Consider the following 20,766-nt stretch of genomic DNA (forward strand, 5'->3'; position numbering starts at 1 on the left):
TAGGAAAGATTTACCAAATATATAGTGGAGATTTTTTCCCACAGAGTGAAAAAGATTCTTAATATGTCCCTTGTCAGTATGAGTCAATTCTCATAAATGTCGCTGAGAAATTTGTTGTAGTTTTTTTTCTATAAATAGTTTGGTCCAGATCTGTCCGTTTTTCAAGATTATATGTAGCACCTCACAGTTGTGAGTGGCGATACTGAGACTCTAAGATTTATGCACCAGTGTGTGTTTTCTTGAAGAAGAACCAAGAAATTTGCAAAAATGATGTAGCAGATTTGAGCTCTTATAATGAATTACCCTCACAAGTTGAGGATATAATCAGTAATGCCATTTGATAATAAGGCCAGTTGAAACAAATCTGACCTGTGAAGAAATTCTAGTTGTTTGAGTATTTGTCTTGTGCAAGGAGGTGGAGTCTATCAAAAGATCAGTGTTAAAGATTTGAAGGATTCAGGTGATTTTGCAAGTCCCAGGTTAAAGAAGGCAGCAGTAGCTTCAACATTTCCAGGTATTTAAATTTTCAAAGAAGTACTAAGGAAGGGAATGGTAGTGATTATTTTACATGCTCATGTAATTTAGTTTGCATTTTCTGTATAAGATTAGATGGAGTATGTTTTGGGCTTTACAATATAATAGTTTAAAGTTTAAGAGTTAAGAGAAGAAATAGGGAAATGGATGAAAATAGGTATTATGTGCCTGTGTTTCCCTATGAAATGTCAAACGTAAATGTGCAACCTATGCCGAGTCATCATAGAGATTTCTTTAGGGAAAGATATAAGTCATTGAATTTTGATGGTATCCAAGGTTTCCCGAATCCTGTTCCTATAGGGGTTAGGGAATAATTACTAGGATTCAATGGGAAGAGGTCAGAATCAACACGACAACATTTGCAGGATTTTTCTGAGTTGATGGAAGATTTTGAAATAAATCAGGAAGATGTTTTCATGAATTTGTTTGTTTAGTCTTTGAAGGAAAATGCCAGAGAATGTTTTTCCTAAATGCCAATATGTTCTATCTCATCATGGGATGAGTTGAAAGTGGCATTCATGGAATAGTTTGGTGAAAGAATTAATCCAAGCTTAGTTATGAAAACATTCATGGACATTCAAAAAGAAGAAGATTTAGTACCTGCTTTTAATCTTAGGTTTTCTAGGACATTGGATGATTTCCTAGCAGTTATAGACCAAATGATGCAGTATGCTTAGTTGTTTATTTGGTTGCATTTGATGAGGAAGAGAGTTACTTGCTGAGAGATAAGGATCCTAAAACCTTGCACCAGGCTTATAGGATAGCAATGGATATTGAGAACAACTTAAGGTATGGAATTCCTAAGGGTTTTCTATCTGCAAGGTTATGTTATCCTAAGATGTTAGGGTTTGAAGAAAAGCATGAATCTGAAACTAAAGAACCATGTCAAGACCCTTATTTCCCCACAGATCACATAGCCCTATTATTGATCATGATATGAACAAAAATATGAGTGAAGAGAACTTGTCCCAAACAGTGGTTATTCCTCATATTGATGAAGAAGAGGTTAATGAGAAATTATCTGACATATTTGATGAAGAGATGGATATGGTGTCAATCACTTTACTGAAAGACAACAATAGTAATTGCTCCATGAAGAGCATCTTGCAGGGAATTGGTTTACAATCTTGTGTTTCAGATAGATCTGACAGTGAGTATGAAGAATTGGAAAGTTTTATGTCTGAAATGGATGCAAGTCTGCAGGATTGTGATGATATGAATTCAAATGATAAGATCCCACCAATTTTAGTCAATAAAATTATTGGGATAGAAAGATGCATGATGTGTACAACTAAGGAAGTTGTCCTAATACAAGCCATTTCTAACATTAAGGACCAGACTGTTATAAACTGCTCTCATTTCCAAAATGTCTTAGAGCTGACCTCTATGTTTGTGGGAAATCCAATTCAAAAGAGTTAGAATGATCACAACAGCTATGATGGGACTTATCAATATCTTAATATGGAACATTCATACTATGGAAATCATAGTATTGGGTGTTGCTCCAATTCAAATTCTGATTCCCGGATTCTTGATGAACCTGAAGATAAGATGAGAAATAATTTTAGTAAAAATATCAATCCATTATTTGATGAGGATGTAGATGAAGATCAATTGGTGTTTTGTTATAATATTTTTGAGAAGGGTTTTCATATTGTTCTTAACCCTTTGTATGAAGAAACAACTGAGAATCTGGATATTATTGTATCAACTTCTGAAATGGAATATTATAAAGATAAAGGTGTAATACTTGATTTAAAGATAGGTAATAGTGATCAGTTTTCCCCTATTACTGACACCATTGATATTAGATTGGATACAGAACAAGAAAATGAAATATGTGAAGAGGTCATCTCTGATCCTTTTCCTTCCCTTGATAACAGTTTGTTTGTTATGATCAGTAAGAAGGTGGATTTTTTCAAAAAGTCCCTATTTTAGTAGGCAGGTTGATATTGCAAGAAAGGCATGTTTTCTCAGTTTTGTGCCAGAATATGAGATTTTCCTTTTTCAACAGGATGATGTTTTTGCAGAAAAGGATATCGGTTGCAGTCAGGATGTGTGTCATGTTTAGTACAATGCATATATGTCACAAAATAGCAAATGTTTTATATCATTGCACAAGTTTTAGATTTTCAGCAGTAATTGTAGTGATAAAATGGTTTTCCACTTATGTTATTAAAATATATTTGATGCTTTAAGAAGAAAATCATGTTTATGACAGAGGAAAGCATTGGTTGACATTGGCAAATGGCATTGGGCCATCATTAGTGGTTTGACCTTACAAACCACAAATAATTTGGGGTAGAGTAAGTTTCTCTGACTTTATGCCCAATAGATCTATAAATAAATTCCCTCTCAAATTTCCTGTTCATGGATAATTTTTGAGGTTCTACTTTTCTTAAAGTAGTTGTTATCCATGAGCATTAGTTAGGTTTGCTTTGGTAGTGTAGTTTTCTTTTTATTGAAGTTACCCTATCTAGGTAATTTCTTTTTGGTCTGCCCTACAATTGGTCTGCTACACTCAAAAATTTTGGTCTCTCGCTTCATTTTTGTGAAATGAGTGTCTCCAACTAGAGCCACTGATAGCTCTGAAAATTGATTGCATGAAATTTTCAATTTTTGAGCTCAAATGTTCATTTTTGAGTTTTACTTGTATCCTCTGTGAACAATCCAAGGTCTAGGGTTTAGGGTTTATCAAGTTTCCTTACATTTTGTGAAGAAAACCCTAGAAATGATATATTATGCAATTAATTTTTCCCACTTAAGGCTGAGGGTTCCACTTCTGTTTGCGGGGCCATCCTATTTCCTAAATGTTAAGTAATGATCAACCAGTTTATGAAAAATGATTTTTCATAAGTCGCAAAAAATTTCCTTATGACCAGTTTCCTTTTAAATATTTGTGCTCGCGCTTGTATTTTCCTAAGTCCTAAAAGTCCTAGATACTCCAACCATTTGCTAAAGACAGGATGGATCCAACAGCTAGCGCTTCCCCATGATAAAAGATGTGAGGGTTTTAAAGACTGTGGATCCATGAGATTGTTCCACGTGTTACCGACAGAAACTGACAAGGTTAGCAGTGTAATCGGTCGAACCATTGTGTTACCAGTTCTCAGGTAGTAAAGATTGATCTACTAACAGTCCCATAAATTTTCATGTGCTCATAATGAACAAAGATGTTTTGTCTTGAGGTAAAAGTTGTTCGATCTTTAATTCTAGAGGAATTAACGAGCATTCTATAAAGCAATAAAGTATGAACAAATCAGACAACCCTTGTGTTCCCACGATGGAAGTTGCAGGGAGGTTACGAACTGTGACATTGCGAGATGATGCCACATATCCTAAGCTAATCAGAAAGACCTATGGTGGGACCACTGACAAATTTTGATCGAAGGATGACATGGTACTATTTAGTTGGGATTTTCTGGGTCCACAGATATAGATGGAAAGTCAAGGTGCTAAGCCGTCAAATAATGACCAGTAGATTTGCCAAGTTGAATGAGATTTGTGGTTGAGGTTTAAATGAGAAATTAGGAGGGATTCTGAAGGCATCGGTCGTAGCTTGTGCAGGAGAGGTAGAATATATGGGATTCAGACTTATCGATTTAGGATTTATTAAACAGTAAAAGATGATGGCCCGAAGATGTGAAAGGATTTGGATAAGATTCTAGTTCAAGTATGATGGATCATGAGTTCTCTAATGATTTCAGAGATTTATCTGTTCATAGGGACCCTAAAGCAGAAGAATGTACACCCATGGAAGAATAAAATCAAGATAAAATCACTTGCATCAGATGAAACTTGACAAAAGAATAGAGTAGATGTGATATGCATGAATTCTAGTGTCCATAGCTGGCAAAGTAAATTGAGAACACCAGAGTGGTGATGGTTCAAGAATAGGCACTACTTGATGAAGTATTGTTCAACTATAAATACAACAAGGTGATGATAGAATTGGTAGAAGAGTATGAAGCCTTTTCATTTTCTAAATGCAATTTTTCCTTCTGTACAAGAAATGATGTTTGAGCAAGCTTGTAGATGGATTTGCAATATACTGTGATATTGGGTGGATTTTTTCTCTTATGTGTGAGTATGTCTATTTCCATAGGGGATGTGAAAGTGGGGAGGATTGCTAGAGGGTGCGTGAAAGCCTTCTCTTATGAAGAAAGGTCACGCATGGCACAACCTCTTTTCCTACTCAGTCACTAGGTGGTATGGGGTTCTGAGAGAGAGCCCACAGAGGAATGAAAAAGGAACATGTCCGGGTAGGGAGTGGCAGCAATCCATCCATGTAGCTGCATGGAAGTTGTGACTCCTCGCCAGCATATTATTTTTACCCTCTAACTCCCCCTCCCACTACCTCTGATCTTGGGCATGAAGGTTGAAGCTCCTCCTCTAGTTTAGAGGTGACTTTTCTTCTTGCCAGGACCCTATTTCCTTTCCTAGAAAGGAAATTCTCAATATGACAAAAGCCCAACATCTCACACTCCATCTGAAGGTGTCAGGGTGATAATGACATGGCTCAAATAGTTTTGCCCCTACCAATTTTTAGTTAAAAATAATGATTCACAAGTGCCAGCGCATGGACATGTGAACATTTTTGTAACAAAATTGTATATGGCCTTTTAGGGCTAATTGTTAAAGAATGAATCTGTTGTTAACATGTGTCTTCTGGCTAGAAGAAGGGTTCAGATCTGGTTGGAAATATCTTGTAGGTTCAGTTTTCTTTTTCCTTGGGTTTTTCCTAGTCTGTTTCCAGAAGTGAGTCAAAAGTGAAGCAAACAAGTTGTAAGATCTTTTACAGAGAAAAATAAAGAAGTGTTTTAGTGTCAAATTTTGTACAGGTTCTTGAAGGAGTTATGCATAAATTTTATCTTGTAACAGAGGTATCTTTTTACTTATAGAAAATATAAATCCAACCTTTTTCTCTCCATTGCATGATTCAATTAGTTTTTTAAGTGAAACGAATTAAGGGTTTATTTCATTTAGTGCATTGTTATGATGTATGTAGCTTTCTATTTATGCTTGGGCCCAAGGGGTCAATTAAATTACTTAAATGGAGTTGCAGAATGATAGGACTTATGCAAGGATTTTAGATAAGTAGTTTTGGGTCAGGGTTACAAATGGGAAGTATTGTAAAGCAATATCATCTCAGATCTTATGCTATCAGATCAATTTCTGTCACACTTTCAGGTTTATGTTTTATGTCTTTCAGTTGCCCAATGGAATAAGGCACTAATCAGTGCTTGTAACTGGTTTTATTTACCAGTCTTGTTTTGCTTTCAATTGATGAATCTCTGCAAATATCAAAATATCAAAATCATTTGTTAAGTTTTTTATTTGTCCCACCCTCTCTCATACTCCAGCTTAATTTTGAGGATCACTAAAGGATTTTCCATCCTTGAGCATTCTCCCCTTTTGTTGAGTCTTTTCAATAGATAACCTTCTTTGTTTCAGTATGTTCCTGAGTATCATTGCAGAGAGCAGGAGATCTTACTGAAGGAATCACCCTCCCATGTTTTGCAGAGCCTAAAGTGTAGAAGGACTTTCTGTCCTTGTTATTGTTGGTCCAAGCCCGACATATATTGATAGTTGGAGGTGGCTCTCCATAGATATTTGGAGGAAATCAACTTGGTCTTTTCCCAGTAGCAGTGTAAACCGGTCATCCATTTTTGGGAACCAACAATATCAGAGCCTAAAGGGCTTCTTTGATTTGTCTTGAAGAGACATTTTTGGAGGCTTCATTTTTTGGATGTGGGGAGGTGCTATTTTTGGGGGATTCGTACAATGATTTGGACATCACCATTGTGTCCGGGTGGCCATTTCCATAAATTTTGAGTATAAATTTGGCCTATTTTGGTGAAAGTCAAATTTCAAGCTTCGAGGAATTTTTTTCCCAATTTGGGTGGTACGGTACGGATTTTCGAAATTTAAAATTCAAAATTTTTTTTTGCAAAAATGTTAGATTATTATTCATATTATTATTTTGTGGGTGGGGGGGCTACGTTGACCCCACCCCCGCACTGGTCGTACCCTGCAGATTTTCCGTCGTGCTATCCTGTCTGTTCCTCACTGACTGTTCCCTACGCCGTCATCTGTAGCATCTCCTAGTGACCGCGACAACTCCTGCTCTGGTGGTCGCGACCACTCCTGCTCTGATGGCCCCTCCAACTATTGTTGCCCATGGCCACCTCTCATCTTTCCAGCGCTGCTTCCCGGTGATCTCCCGACTGTGTTCTGCCTTCCCGTCGGCCACCTTCTGGCACCGGCCCCACCTGTTTTGGCCGCACTGCTCGGCCATGCGACCCACAACCCCTTGCCACAAGGACACCGCCAACCTGTCACATCTTGGGCACCACATCAACTAACCTACATAGTCAACAACCCAGTTGGCTGCCAGGTTAGCGCTACTTCACCTATTTGGTACGCCATGTCACTTGACTGTACTGCCATGTCAGCCTTTCCAATGAATCGGTTTTTGACAGGTCAGCAGTTTGTACGGTACGGACGCCCAACTAGTAGGGAGGTGAATTTTTCATGACAGTTAGAGTTTCATCAAATTTAACCTCGAGTTTTGTTGACATCATCATTTTTACAAAAATTGACAGGCCCCCTCCATTGAACTTTTTGATTTTGTAGTTCAGCTTAAAATGGCCATATGTTGTTCATTTTTGCTCCTTTTTGATGCAATGTTTTTTGAAATGGGCTAGAATTTTGTGCTCTTTTCAATGGTGGGGGAATTTTCTGATTTTGATAGATGGATTTTTCATAAATTATAGATCTTCATGAATGTACTTGTCTAATTCCTGATTTTGCAACTTTAGAGGCTTTGTTTGGGGTCATACGACCTCCTTTTCAGGTTTCATTTTTTTTGAACGTGCATATTTTTTTGTCTAATTTTATAATATTTAATTTGTTTGCAGTGATTTGGAGTAGAGATTGTACTTTTAGTATTTGGTCATTTTTGGCCTTTTGGTACTTGTATTTCGTTTGGATCTCAATTTAGATCACTTGCAGTGTTTGTTGAAGTCTCTTATATGTCATTTTGAGAAGTTGTAAAATTGAAATCAGAAGTCAACCTTGCCTTGTTTTGCAAGTGGCCCATTGTGTATGCACTAAGTATAAAGTGCCAAATCATCTTTTTTGGGGGGTTTCTTGATTGAGTAATTTGGGGGGGTGTCTTGTGTGATTGTACCTCTCTCTATCTTGTGTTTTTCTCATTTTGGTGCTATGGGTTCTCATAATTTCCACTTTTAACTCCTCATAATTATGCATCATGGAAGATAAAGGCATGGAGTAAACTAATGGAAAAAGGACTCATTCATTATGTAAATGGAACTATTACAACACTTGATCCTAAGGCTGATCCTAATGCTCAAATTGAATGGCTCACTAAGAATGCTATGGCACTTGTAACTTTGAGAAAATATGTATCAGATGACCTTATTTTTCACATTGATAAGTGCACTATAATTAAAGAGGCTTGGGATATTTATGAGAAATTGTATGGTCAAGTTGATGAGATTAAGGGCTACAAGCTTGATAGTGAACTCACAAATTTGGATCCCAAGGATTTTGATAGAATCTAAGATTATGTCACAAAAGAAAATTAGCTAAGAGCAAAGCTAAAGGATTGTGGCATTGACAAAAAGGATGCTCATTTGGTTTATAACTTGTTGGACAAGCTTCCTTCAGAGTATGTAGCTTTTGTATCTAGCTTTCACACCCATAGGTTAGCTCAAGGTTCCTCTTACACTTCTCCCTCATTTGATTCATTCACAGAGATATTGATACTTGAGAAATCTAAGTTGACCAAGATGGGGATTCTCAAATCTTAAAAGTTACAAGCTTTGGTGGCTAATAAGGGGAATCAAAGCAATCAAGGAAAAGACAAGAATCAAAAGCAACCTAAGTCAAAACCACAACAAGATGGAGCACAATCCTCCTCTCCACAACAAGGTGATTCTACATCCTCACCTAAGAGGAAATCATATAAGGACAATCTTTTTTGTAGATATTGCAAGAAGTCATGACATAATGAACATCATTGTTACAAGAAGGATATTGATGAGTTGAAGCATCTTCTTGAGAAGAACAAAATCAACCTACCTTATAGAATGTCTACATTGACTTCTTCTTCCAAGGAAAAGGATAAAGGAAAGGATCACTCTTTTGGAACAGATAAAGGAAAGGGACAAGCTCTTTGTGCTACTACAAGTCATTGTTCAGGGAGATGGCTTCTACATTCAGGGGCTTCTCATCATATGGAATCTTCACAATCTATGTTCTCTTCATTTGAGCCTTGCCACATGCCACAAATTTTCATGGGAAATCATACATACATGGATGTGATTGGGAAAGGATCTATTGCCATTGGGGATAATTCCTTCAATGATGTGTTGTGCATACCCCATTTGACAAACATTCTTCTTTCCATCTATCAAATCACACATAGGGAAACTAGGAAAACTATGGAGTTCACACCTGATTCAGTTATCATTCAAGACTTGGAGACTAGAGATATCAGTGACTGGGGTTGTTGATCATGCATCTCGATTATACTCCTTTTCACATTTTGGTCATGTTGATGAGGTTGATTCTTCCTATGTTGGTGATTTAGATTTTGAGAACTTTGGGTACTGGTGTTAGAGTTATCTTGTATTAGCTAATAACTATTTATTTAATAATTAAACCTATAGGAGTTGAGGAAAAATCATTTATACAGCTCCCAAAGATCACTTGCATGCAAACCTATCATAGAAGGAGAGAAGCAAAAAACCTATGGAAGCCAGAATTTAGAGATCCAAAAAAGAGGAGTCATATTGATTGTGCAACAAGAATCCAATTCAATGATTACAGTTGTTATGAAAATACAAAGAGAGAATCCTTATAAGAGGATACTCAAAATCCTAAAGTAGAAAACCCTAAAGAATTATAAGATTCCTAAGTTTAGCTTAAGCATAGAGTAGAATAGACTAATAATAAATAATTATTAGCTAATAAAAGATAACTCTAACACCCCCCTTTAAGATGAACTTAGGGAGTAGCTAAAAAACAACTAAGGACTAAAAAAACATGAAAAAATGCAGGAAAGCAACAATGGGTCCCAACAACTAGGCCTGATGAGGTACCCAAGTACAATAAAATCTCTGTAAAGTGGAGAAAAAGGATAAAACCCTATGGGAAAAAAAATCCTCTCCAAGAAGAGATGAAAGCTCAAGTGAAGGACTAAGAAGCCTCCAAACAAGAGTGTTCCAAAAGATAGGAACAAAAAGAAGAGAATGAAGAACACCACTGAAGCATGAAATAGCTGCAAACACTGTCGAAGAGTAACTGTTGATCTGAAGAACCTCCGCTGAAATAGAACATGACCAGGTTGAGAAGACTGTAATCTGCATGAGTGCACTCAAATGACACTACACAAATTAGATGGAAAACAAAGGCAAACAACTGAACTCGAAGATATAGATGGCATGAAACACCAAAGCCTAAAGAGTTGATCAATCGAACAAAGGAAGCATTAGAACCAATAATAAAGAAGTTGAGGAAATACAACTTCAGAGATCCCAAGAACACCTGCATGCAAATACCTGTCACAAGAGAAGACTATAATCTGCATGAGTGCCCTCAAATGACATTACTCGAATCAGATGGCAAACAAGGGAAAATGACTGAACTCAAAGATACAGATGGCATGTGTTGGCATATGTGCAGAGTATGTTGACATGATGATATTGTGTTGTCATTGATGTCAATATGTTGAAGAATGAACCAGTAATATGCTGAAGAGTGAACCTATAATATGTTGAAGATGAACTAGTTTATTGAAGTTAAGAAACTGGCAAAGTGAACTGGTATAATTTTGTGAACCGATATATGTGCAAAAGGTGGAGCGTTACGTTTGTCCAAGTGAACCAGTATATGGAATGTTCTCTATTAAGGTTTAATATGGTATGACTACCGATTGGTAGTTCCAGCCTCAGGGTTTCCAGTTGAAGTGTTTCGAGCCGATGGCATTGTGTGATGAGTTAAAATTGTAATAGAGATCAGACCGTGTTGCCACGTCAGCCTCGTGCGCGTGAAGGATCTTGCATGAAGGGGATTGATCCTATCTACCTCGGGAATGTGTGAAGTCCCTGCAAATGGTGAAGAACACATGATGGGTTATCGCCTCCAAGAAGTGGTGAAGAACAAATGATGGAGAATGTCTTGAGATCTATTCAAGACCGTTGTATTCAAATGCAAAGTGTTCAATGGTCAAGATTGAACCGACTGAATTGCTAAACCTAAATGTTCAGGGTTTAGGGTTTATGCTACTAACCTATATGTTTCCTATAAGGTCGATCTTGTGCTTCATGTTGAAGTTGTTGGCAAATATTGTGTGTGTATCTAAGTGCAGAGATACGTGATTCTTGTCAGACCAAATAAGAGAATTGATACCTACAAAGTGTGTGTGCAGAAGGAAGGAACTAAACCGGGTGTGCATTGGCATTGAGTACTATTACCAGATCATTGTAATACCTATTGATCTCTAATCACTTCAATAGTTGGAAAATCCCTTAACATAGTAGCTTTAACTAGCTTGTTGTAAATCCTTTAACAGGGTGACTCAAAGCCATTGAGTTCATAAAATCCTCTAACAAGGTAACCCTTAACAGGGTTTAACCCTTAACTGGGTGATCCCTAACAGGATTGGTTCCTAACAGAACTTGTTGTAACAGTCTTTAACCGGACTAGGCTCCTAACAGAGCGGACTTATAAAGAGTTCAAAAACATCTTGTGGGTATTCATCCCCACTGTGGTTTTTCCTAGTTGGGTTTCCATGTGAAAAATATGTGTGTCATGTGTGATGCTTCTTTCATGTGGTGTTTTGTTATTTCTTGTTTAGTGGTGAATCATGTTGATCTAGCAAATTATTGTATCTCAGAATTATAGAATATCTGTTTATGCATAAGGATAAAGTGGAAATGAGGAAGTAGGTTGTATGGAAAGCTAAGTGTTGTCATTTTATGTCTTTCACAGTCTCATTATGTTTAACCGGTAGTAATCTGGTTTAGACCAGCATTTGTGTTTGTCTGTCAAGTGCACTGTTTGTAGTCAAACCGGTTCAAGAAAAGTTTTTGTGCCTGTACTGATTCAACCCCCACTCTCAGTACTAGTTTGGTACTCACTGTTCATCATTGAGTTATCAGCATGAGACACCAAAGCCTGAAGAGTTGATCAATCAAACCACAAAAGCATTAGAACCAATAGGACAAACCTCCTCATAATGTTGAAGAGGGAGAGAGATAGGTACACTGAAAAGAACAACCAACAAGAGTTACATGACAAAGAACCAGGAACATCAAAGGTGCTGAGAAAGTACATAGTGTCGTGGAAGGAAAACTCACTTGACACACATCATGAGGCAAATATCATGTAAGGAACACTCACTAGACATCTTCACTCTAACACAAGTACCCAACTTCGATGTTCCTGGTTTCTAGGTCTTTGTCATGCAACTCTTATTGGCCATTATTTTCAGTGTACCTATCCCTCTCCCTCTTCAGCATTATGGGGAGGTTTGTCCTATTGGTTTTAATGCTTCTATGGTTCGATTGATCATCTCTTCAGGCTTCGGTGTCTCATGCCATCTGTATCTTTGAGTTCATTTGTTTGCCCTTTTTTGTCATTTGAGGGCACTCATGTAGATTACAGTCTTCTCTTGTGATAGGTATTTGCATGCAGGTGTTCTTGTATTAGCTAATCATTATTTATTTAATTATTAGTCTATTAAAGTCTACTCTTAAGCTAAACTTAGACATTTAATAAATATTGTAGGTATTTAATAATTATTCTAATTATTTGAGGGCACTCATGCAGATTACAGTCTTCTCTTGTGATAGGTATTTGCATGCAGCTGCTCTTGTATTAGCTAATAATTATTTATTTAATTATTAGTCTATTAAAGTCTACGCTTAAGCTAAACTTAGACATTTAGTAAATATTGTAGGTATTTAATAATTATTCTAATTATTAAATATACATTATCCCTTTAGGGTTGCACATATTTAGGGTTGCTATTATCCTTTTATAAGGATTGTATTGTACTTGTTAAATCAATTGATTCCATTTCTGAATGATAATCTTCTTCTTCAAAGTATTTATGTTTTTTTGCTTTATGTGCCTCCATTCTTCTCTTGTGATAGGTATTTGCATGCAGGGGTTCTTGGGATCTCTAAAGTTGTATTTCCTCAACTTCTTCATGGTATCAGAGCCTACATCTATTGCTTCTTGTTCCTGATTTTTCAGAAGATTTTTTGGAGGAGGGTTTCAAGTTTTTTTAGAGTTTTTCTATTGGATCTGGTGTAGCTGTTTTGTTTTTGATCATTTTAAGCTCAAATGGACCTCACCGTTGAGCTCAAAACACCTAGAAACCCCCCATTTCCACATAAAATTTGTCAAATCTGGGTTTTGGATATTTTTTGGCATGAATTTTGAGAAATTCATTTGAAAAATCATTAAAAGAAATATTTCAGAGCATTTTGGGCTAAAAACGACCTCACCATTGGCTTCCGAAGGGCGTTTCTAGTCATTTTGATATATAATTTGACCTATTTTAGTGACAAAGGCATCGGGGCCATGATTTTTTCATTGGCATGTTTTACGAGACATGAAAATCTGTACGATGTACTTGTAAATGCGTCAAAAAAATTTCGTTAATTTTTTTTTTTTAACCATCTTTATGCCCTACAAGAGGTTTTTTTTCTTTTGGTCGTAACTTGGTCATACGGAGGCGCTTTTTCAAAAACTTTATATCGTCGGAAAGATTTTTTTGAGCTCTCTTCAGATCTAGAGGTTTGAACTTTTGATTTTGCTTTTTTGATGGCATTTTTTTCTCTCAAAGCCAGAGGTTCCTTTTTGCACTTCAGGAGACATAACTTGAGCATTCAAACTTTGTTTTTTGAAAACTTTATATCATTGGAAAGATTGTTCTATTTTCTTTCCATTCATATGATTTTTCTTTCCTAATTCTACTCTAGGTAAATTTTATTCAGTTTTTGTTTTTCAGCACTTGAGTGAATATCTTGGATGTTTCAGGTCCTAGGATTTCTTTCTTTGAGTAGGATGTGTCATCTTTGGTTGTTATTTCTATTTCCAATCTTCTGTCTCTTCTTATCATTGTATCATTTTATTTATGCAAACACATTGAGATAAAGTGCCATCATGCATTGTTTACTTGGGATCTTGCACATCTTGTGCGTTATTGTACATGCACTACTTATAAAGTGCCATGGGGGGTTTGATGTTTGCCTTTTGTTTGCCATCCACCTTTGTCCAGTGAGTGTTCCTTACACGACATTTACCTCATGATGTGTGTCAAGTGAGTGTTCCTTCCACGACACTATGTACTTTCTCAGCACCTTCGATGTTCCTGGTTCTTTGTCATGCAGCTCTTGTTGGCCATTCTTTTTAGTGTACCTGTCCCTCTCCCTCTTCAACATTATGGGGAGGTTTGTCCTGTTGGTTCTAATGCTTCCATGGTTTGATTGATCAGCTCTTCAGGCTTTGGTGTCTCATGCCATCTGTATCTTTGAGTTCGGTTGTTTGCCCTTGTTTGGCATTTGATTCAAGTAGTGTCATTTGAGGGCCATGCATATTACAATCTTCTCTACCTAGTGATGTTCTATTTCAGTGGAGGTTCTTTAGATCAGCAACTACTCTTCAACAGTTTTTGATCTATTTCATGCTTCAATGGTATTCTTTCTTTTCCATCTCTTTTTGGAGTATAGTTTTTTTCCCACGTAGTTCTCTCCATTTCTCCATTTCATAGAGATTTGGTTGTGATTGGGTACCTCATCAGGCCTTGTTGCTGGGACCCAAATTTACCTTCATCATGTAGTTACATTTTTTCCTTCTTGCATTTAGTTTTCTAGCTACTCCCTAAGTTCATCTTAAGGGGGGGTATTAGAGTTATCTTGTATTAGCTAATAATTATTTATTTAATTATTAGTCTATTAAACTCTATGCTTAAGCTAAACTTAAGCATTTAATAAATATTGTAGGTATTTAATAATTATCCTTTTATAAGGATTGTATTGTACTTGTTAATTCAATTGATTCCCTTTCTAAATGATAATCTTCTTCTTCAGAGCATTTATGCTTTTTTGCTTTACGTGCTCCATTCTTCTCTTGTAACAGGTATTTGCATGCAGGTGTTCTTGGGATCTTTGAATTTGTATTTCCTCAACTTCTTCAACTTGAACATGGGGATTCTCACATGTGACCCCATTCTTGAGCCTTCTATTTCATCTCCTCCTCTTGATATCGCACCACCTATTGCACCTGATGATGTAGCTAGTGTGATAGTTTTGCCTTCTTGTGATTTAGTGCAGTAGGATATTTCATGTCTTCCAACTTCAGCTGATTGGGATGCCTACTTGACAGACATTGCAGATTTGGGAGACATCATTTATGAAATTCATCTTCTCTTTGATGAATTTGATCCTTCTTCAATTGTTGTGAGGGATCACTATGACCCTCTTGTGCATTCTCTACATGATCATTCATTATAGGTTGACATGATTGTGGATACTTTTGTACAACAGTTTGAGGAGGTCTCTTTATCTTTAGAGGAGACGTGTGAATCTTTGGGACTTGTTCTACTTTCTTCTCCACTAGATCTTGGAGTGCCTTTTTCAGCAGTGTGGAGCAGTTTACCACCCTTGGAGGGGATATCTTTTAGCATTGACATGGGGACACTTGAGCAGTTTTCAGAGATTCCTTTCTTCATGAGTTTTTTTCCTACATCTTCCCTTCATGATTGGGGAGACTTCATGGATACACATTTGGTTTTTTTTTTCCTAAGGGGAGGAATGTGGTTCGACGTTCATGGAGTAGTTTCTTCATTCATCTTCGAGCTTCTATCATTGGTGCAGATTCTACATTGAGGGGGGGCTTCCTAGTCTCTCTTCTTCTTCTCTCATATGGGGGGGACTTTTTCCTCACATGGGGTTTTGTCCTTCGCATACTTCTATGAGATTTCTATGTATATGGTTTTTATCTCTCTTTTGGGGGAGGGTTTTTTCCCATTGGGGTTTTCTCTCTTTCCCTTCTTTATGAGAGATTTCATTGCATTGGTTTCATGCATTTGTATTTGTACATGGGTACCTAACATGGCCTAGTGGTCAGGACCCATCTTGCATTGCTTAGTTGCATTGTATACTTAAGTGCATTTCCCTAAGTTGCACTTAAGGGGGGATGTTGGTGTAAATAATTATTCATCATGGATATTATTACACATTACTTAAGTTTACTTAGGTACATGCATATCATAGTAGTTTGGGTATGAGACACTTGGGTGTTTGTGCTACATTGGGATAGTATGTGTAGGAGAATTTGCACCTTTTATGGTGTTGATCTTGCTACTACTCTATCATATCCACTTATTGTGAAGTGATAATTCCACCTTCGGTGGGTGATCCACCTCATGTGGAATATTTTATTGTTTCTCCTACCTACCACACCTATTTCCTACCTACCCTTGTTTTTTATTGAGCCACATGTCATGTTTGTGTGCTCACATATCTATATACCCTTGCCTATATAAGCAGCCTTATATTCATTGTATGTAATTTGATTGATTGATTGATTGATGATCCAGTTGATCAGTATTTTCATCTTGATAGAATATAGTTTATTCCTATCATCTATTTTGTCTCTCTATTGTACTTTTCATTGAGCTCTTGATCTTGGCAAAATATCACAATCTTCTATGTTATTATTTCCTCTTGGTACCTAAAATTTTGAAGGTTTTTCTTCCTACCATATGGTTAGACACATTTTATGCATAAAAATGAATTCTATAGAATTGAAAAATATTTATGGGTGAGCACTACAAATGGATTAGAAACAAAAAAGGCAATTAAAATTGCAAATTTGAATAACCCTGATAAATGTGAATTACTGTGTACACAAATGCAAACTATTGTGTGCACAAATGCGAATTTATGTTGAGACAAATGTGAATTACTGTCTGCACAAATGGAAACTACCATTTGCACAATTGCGAATTTCTATGTAGATAAATGCACATCACTTTTTTCAGGATCCGTATAGAGCCTGGAAATCATGAAAAACATTCCAAAAGGTAAGAAAAATGTTAGTTCATGTTGTGTTCACCATTATTTCGAGGGTTAAAATTAATCATAAAAGAAAATCAGATATAAAAAGAGTGAATCACAACTCTAAATCCAACTGAATTAACTCCTAAATGACAATGAAAAATAGATGCAATAATTGAATAATTAAGCTAATCAAACTCTCTATTCTACATCGTGGCTTCCATTTCTCTTCTCCAAATCATGTGGTAGTTGGCTCTTAGGTGTTGCATTGGGATTCCTACATATAATTTACACAATTGTTTTGAAGATAGTGATTCCATGATTCTAAGAGAATTGATGTGAAATGAGGCTTGCTTTTATAGATTTTTAGGTGAGATGGGGTGAGATTTGGAACTAAAGTGTTGATTGATAGTGTAGTGTCATAAAATTGTGACCCTTGCAATTTTTGACCACATTTGGGTCTTTGCATTAGCGGATGAATCCCTAAGCCTGATCGGAGACCCGAAACATGCTCATGCCATCAATAACTTGCATTTTCCATCATACTGCACTACCTTTTACTGCTTCCTGTCCTAAATCAGGATAAGACAGGGGTGTGTCCCCCTAGGATAGGGGTGTGGTGCCCTTGTGCTAGCCCTATTTTGGGCCTTCTTTGGTTCCCTTGCATTGGGCTTGTCAATTATTGAGCGGGAAAAGTCTTCCTATATCGGCCTAAGACAGTAAATTACCTAAACACCCTTAATTGACAAGTATATAAGGATCACTTCCCCTCCTATTTACACAAGTTGATGATAAGTGAAGTTGATCATAAGCAAAAATAAGCATTTTAGCATTCAAGCATTCAAATATGCAAGCATTCATTCAAGCACTGAGCATTTCAAGTCTCCTTTCAAGGATAGGTGTTGCATTCAAGACAAGGATTCAACCATTGAAGAGGATATTTCTATCAACATTCAAGACATCTTATTTCACATATCCATTCAAGCAAATTCATCTACAAAGGTATCAACCTTTCAATTACATCCCCTCCTTGAGGTGGATTTACTTCAGACATTTCCTTTCATTTACTTGCAACATTTTAGAACTACTTGGTTAATTCCAAAATGGGGTTTGACCTAAAGGAAAACCCCCAATCCCAACAACATTTCCCTCTCTTTTTTGTATGTAGGTTGCAGGTGTGCAGCTATAATTGCAGGTTTAGGCTTTATTTTCAAAGATGGAAAAACCATTTTCAGTTGTAGATTTTTCGAAGGTCCTTGCAAATTTTGCTTAGATTTGTAGGGAGCCTTCATCTCGACATTCTACTACTAATTCCAGGTGCACAGTTTCATCTCGTATCTCTATCTCAAGGTATAATCATTCCTTTGTCATTTCTGCACTTAGTCTCAATTTGCTTAATTCAACTAATCTATTACAAAAGAGGATTAATTTACTTTCCTAATACCTTCCAAATTTACTACAATTCACTTAATATTCAATCTCTTATCATTGGGGATTGGATATAGTTAATTCAACCCCTCTTTTGAAAGTAATGTGTGAAAAATTGAAGGGAATCCTTTGTGAAACTTTCATCCCTCTTTTGAGGGGAGTATAGCTTTCCACTTGATCTCCTCTCATCATTTTTCACCACATTACATTTTGGTGAACCCGACGTCTCACATGCTTTACATTGAAAATTATTGCATACTTTTCATTTACAAATTTAATTTTCTTGCAATTTACAGAAACTTAGTGGTTAATTCATTCAAAACCCCAGTTGCTAAAACTAAAATTTAACTTGTATTTTGCAAAAATTGCTATCTATTGTCTTAGATCTGAAAATTGCATTGCTTGTCCAATTCAATTCTTTCATTGTCTTGTTCAATTTGCAAATCAAATTTACAAAATTAAGTGGTTAATTGTCAGAACCCTAATTTTCAAACATCAACTTGAACTTGTGCAAAAATTTGATTTACATTTAATTTTCAGATTTGTGACTATTTTCAAACTCGTCTTCTTGCCTAAAATTCAAATTTTTAATTTCCCTCCTTTTCCCAAAATTCAAAATTTCAAAATTCAGTGGTTAGGTCCTAAAGCCCTAATTTTCAAATTTAATTGGATTTTGTGCAAATTTCAATCAATTTCAACAAATTTCATTTTTCTAAATATTATTTATGGTGGCCCTATCCATTAGGTTTGACCTTTTTCAAAATTGCAATTCACTTTCTTATCTTTTTCCAAAACCCTAATAGGGTCCTATTTCGACATTCAAACCTTAATTTCACCTATATAGAGATCACAAAATCAATCAATTTTTTGGTGTTATCACTCAAATCATCATAGCTTTTGTCTTTGAAAATTTCCGAAAAAGTTGGGAGGACCATGCATAACTTACACATGATCCTTGTCTTTTTTCCTCAAATTTTGGGAGACTATTATGACTGTATTTAATTGCTTAATCCAGAGAATTGGCTTTTTTTAAAAATTTTGATCCCTCTAAAATCGAAAACACTTCCCAAATTTCAACTTTGCAACTTTCAAGGAAACATTTAAAATTCAGTGGTTAATTATAATCTGCTCTAATTTTAAGATCTTAGTTGTGTCAATCTTAAATTTGAAATTAAGTGGTATCCCATTGGCCCTAATTTTAAATTTCAATCTCTTTTTATTAATTATAAATCTTTCTTGGAGATTGTGTCATTTCTTCTTTCCACAAAGTTCAAATTGTATAATCATCATTTTCTTGAATTTTGCATTATTCAATTTTCCAAACTTTGTTCCCAAAATTCAAAATTCAAAAATTGCCCTCTAATGCATGATTTTTACAACTATTAGTCCTACCTATACTATCCCCATTAGATGAAGCATTAGAATTAAGCCTTCCCAAGGTTTAATTCCTGAAGAGATGAAGCCTAATTTGGGTGACTTCTACAATGAGGATATTGTTAATTCTTCCCATCCTAATAATATCTCTACCTACCCAATTGATGATCCCATGATGAATAAGAAGCCTTAACTATAGTTTCTATAGATCAACTTTCAAAATTGGACAATCAATTTGACAATTTCTAAGAATGGATGTCCCAAGAATATCCTAATAGTGAAGCTCTTCCATTAATTGAAGGTCTAAAATGCATGATTCAAAGTGATAAGAATGGAATTGATATATTGTGTGGTATTGTTCACATTATTGATTCTAATGTTATGCCTATGAAGAGTTGTGTCAAGAACCTAGGTTATTCACAACCTCCTACATAAATCAATCATTATATTCCTCTGACCACTTCTATGGCTAGTATTCCTACTTTCACTTCAAACATCATGGCTACTTCAACTCAAAATATCATACGTACAACCATTAGTCATGGGGGGAATCCCACTTCTTCATTCAATCCTCCATCTTTATCTATGCCTTCAATTATTATTCCTATTGTCTCTCAACCAGTCAATGTGACACAAGTGGGAAATTCATCCAATCATTTTACTCCTCCTTTTAGTCTCCCATTTCCTACCCAATCATCACCTATGCCTAATTACCATAATGTTTCACCACCTTATTCTCAATCAATGCCTTCTTTCAATAACATCACACCACCTTCTCAATCAAACATGTTGAACATAAATTCTTCAACCGAAGCAACCATTAATAACCTTGCTCAAACTGTGTCTTTGCAACAACAAATTGCTTCAATGAGTCAATCCAAGTTTAGTGTGCCCACATTTGATGTTGTGAGTCCACTTTCTCTTGATAGTGTTAGAGTTGTCCCTCCTAAACATGTTGAAGTCCCTCAATTTGAACTCTATAATGGAAAAGGTGATCCTTTAACACATGTCAAAGCATTCCAAACTTTGTGTATTGACTTCGCTCATGATCAAAGATTGCTTGCCAAATTGTTTACTAGAACATTAATAGATAAGGCTTTACAATGGTACTGTTATTTGCCTTCTTATTCTATTACTTATTTTCAACAATTAGCAAATTCTTTTATTCAACAATTTCAAAACAACATAGGTCCTAAAATCACTTTGACTAATTTAATGCATTTTAAACAAGGTGTTAAAGAAAAAGTGACTTCTTTTATTGGCAGATACAAGCATTTGTGTTCAAAGAATTTTCATTTCTAATTTGCAAAAAGACATTAGGGAAAAACTT

Source organism: Cryptomeria japonica, chromosome 1 (genome assembly GCF_030272615.1).
Source record: "Cryptomeria japonica chromosome 1, Sugi_1.0, whole genome shotgun sequence".
Taxonomy (NCBI): Eukaryota; Viridiplantae; Streptophyta; class Pinopsida; order Cupressales; family Cupressaceae; genus Cryptomeria; species Cryptomeria japonica.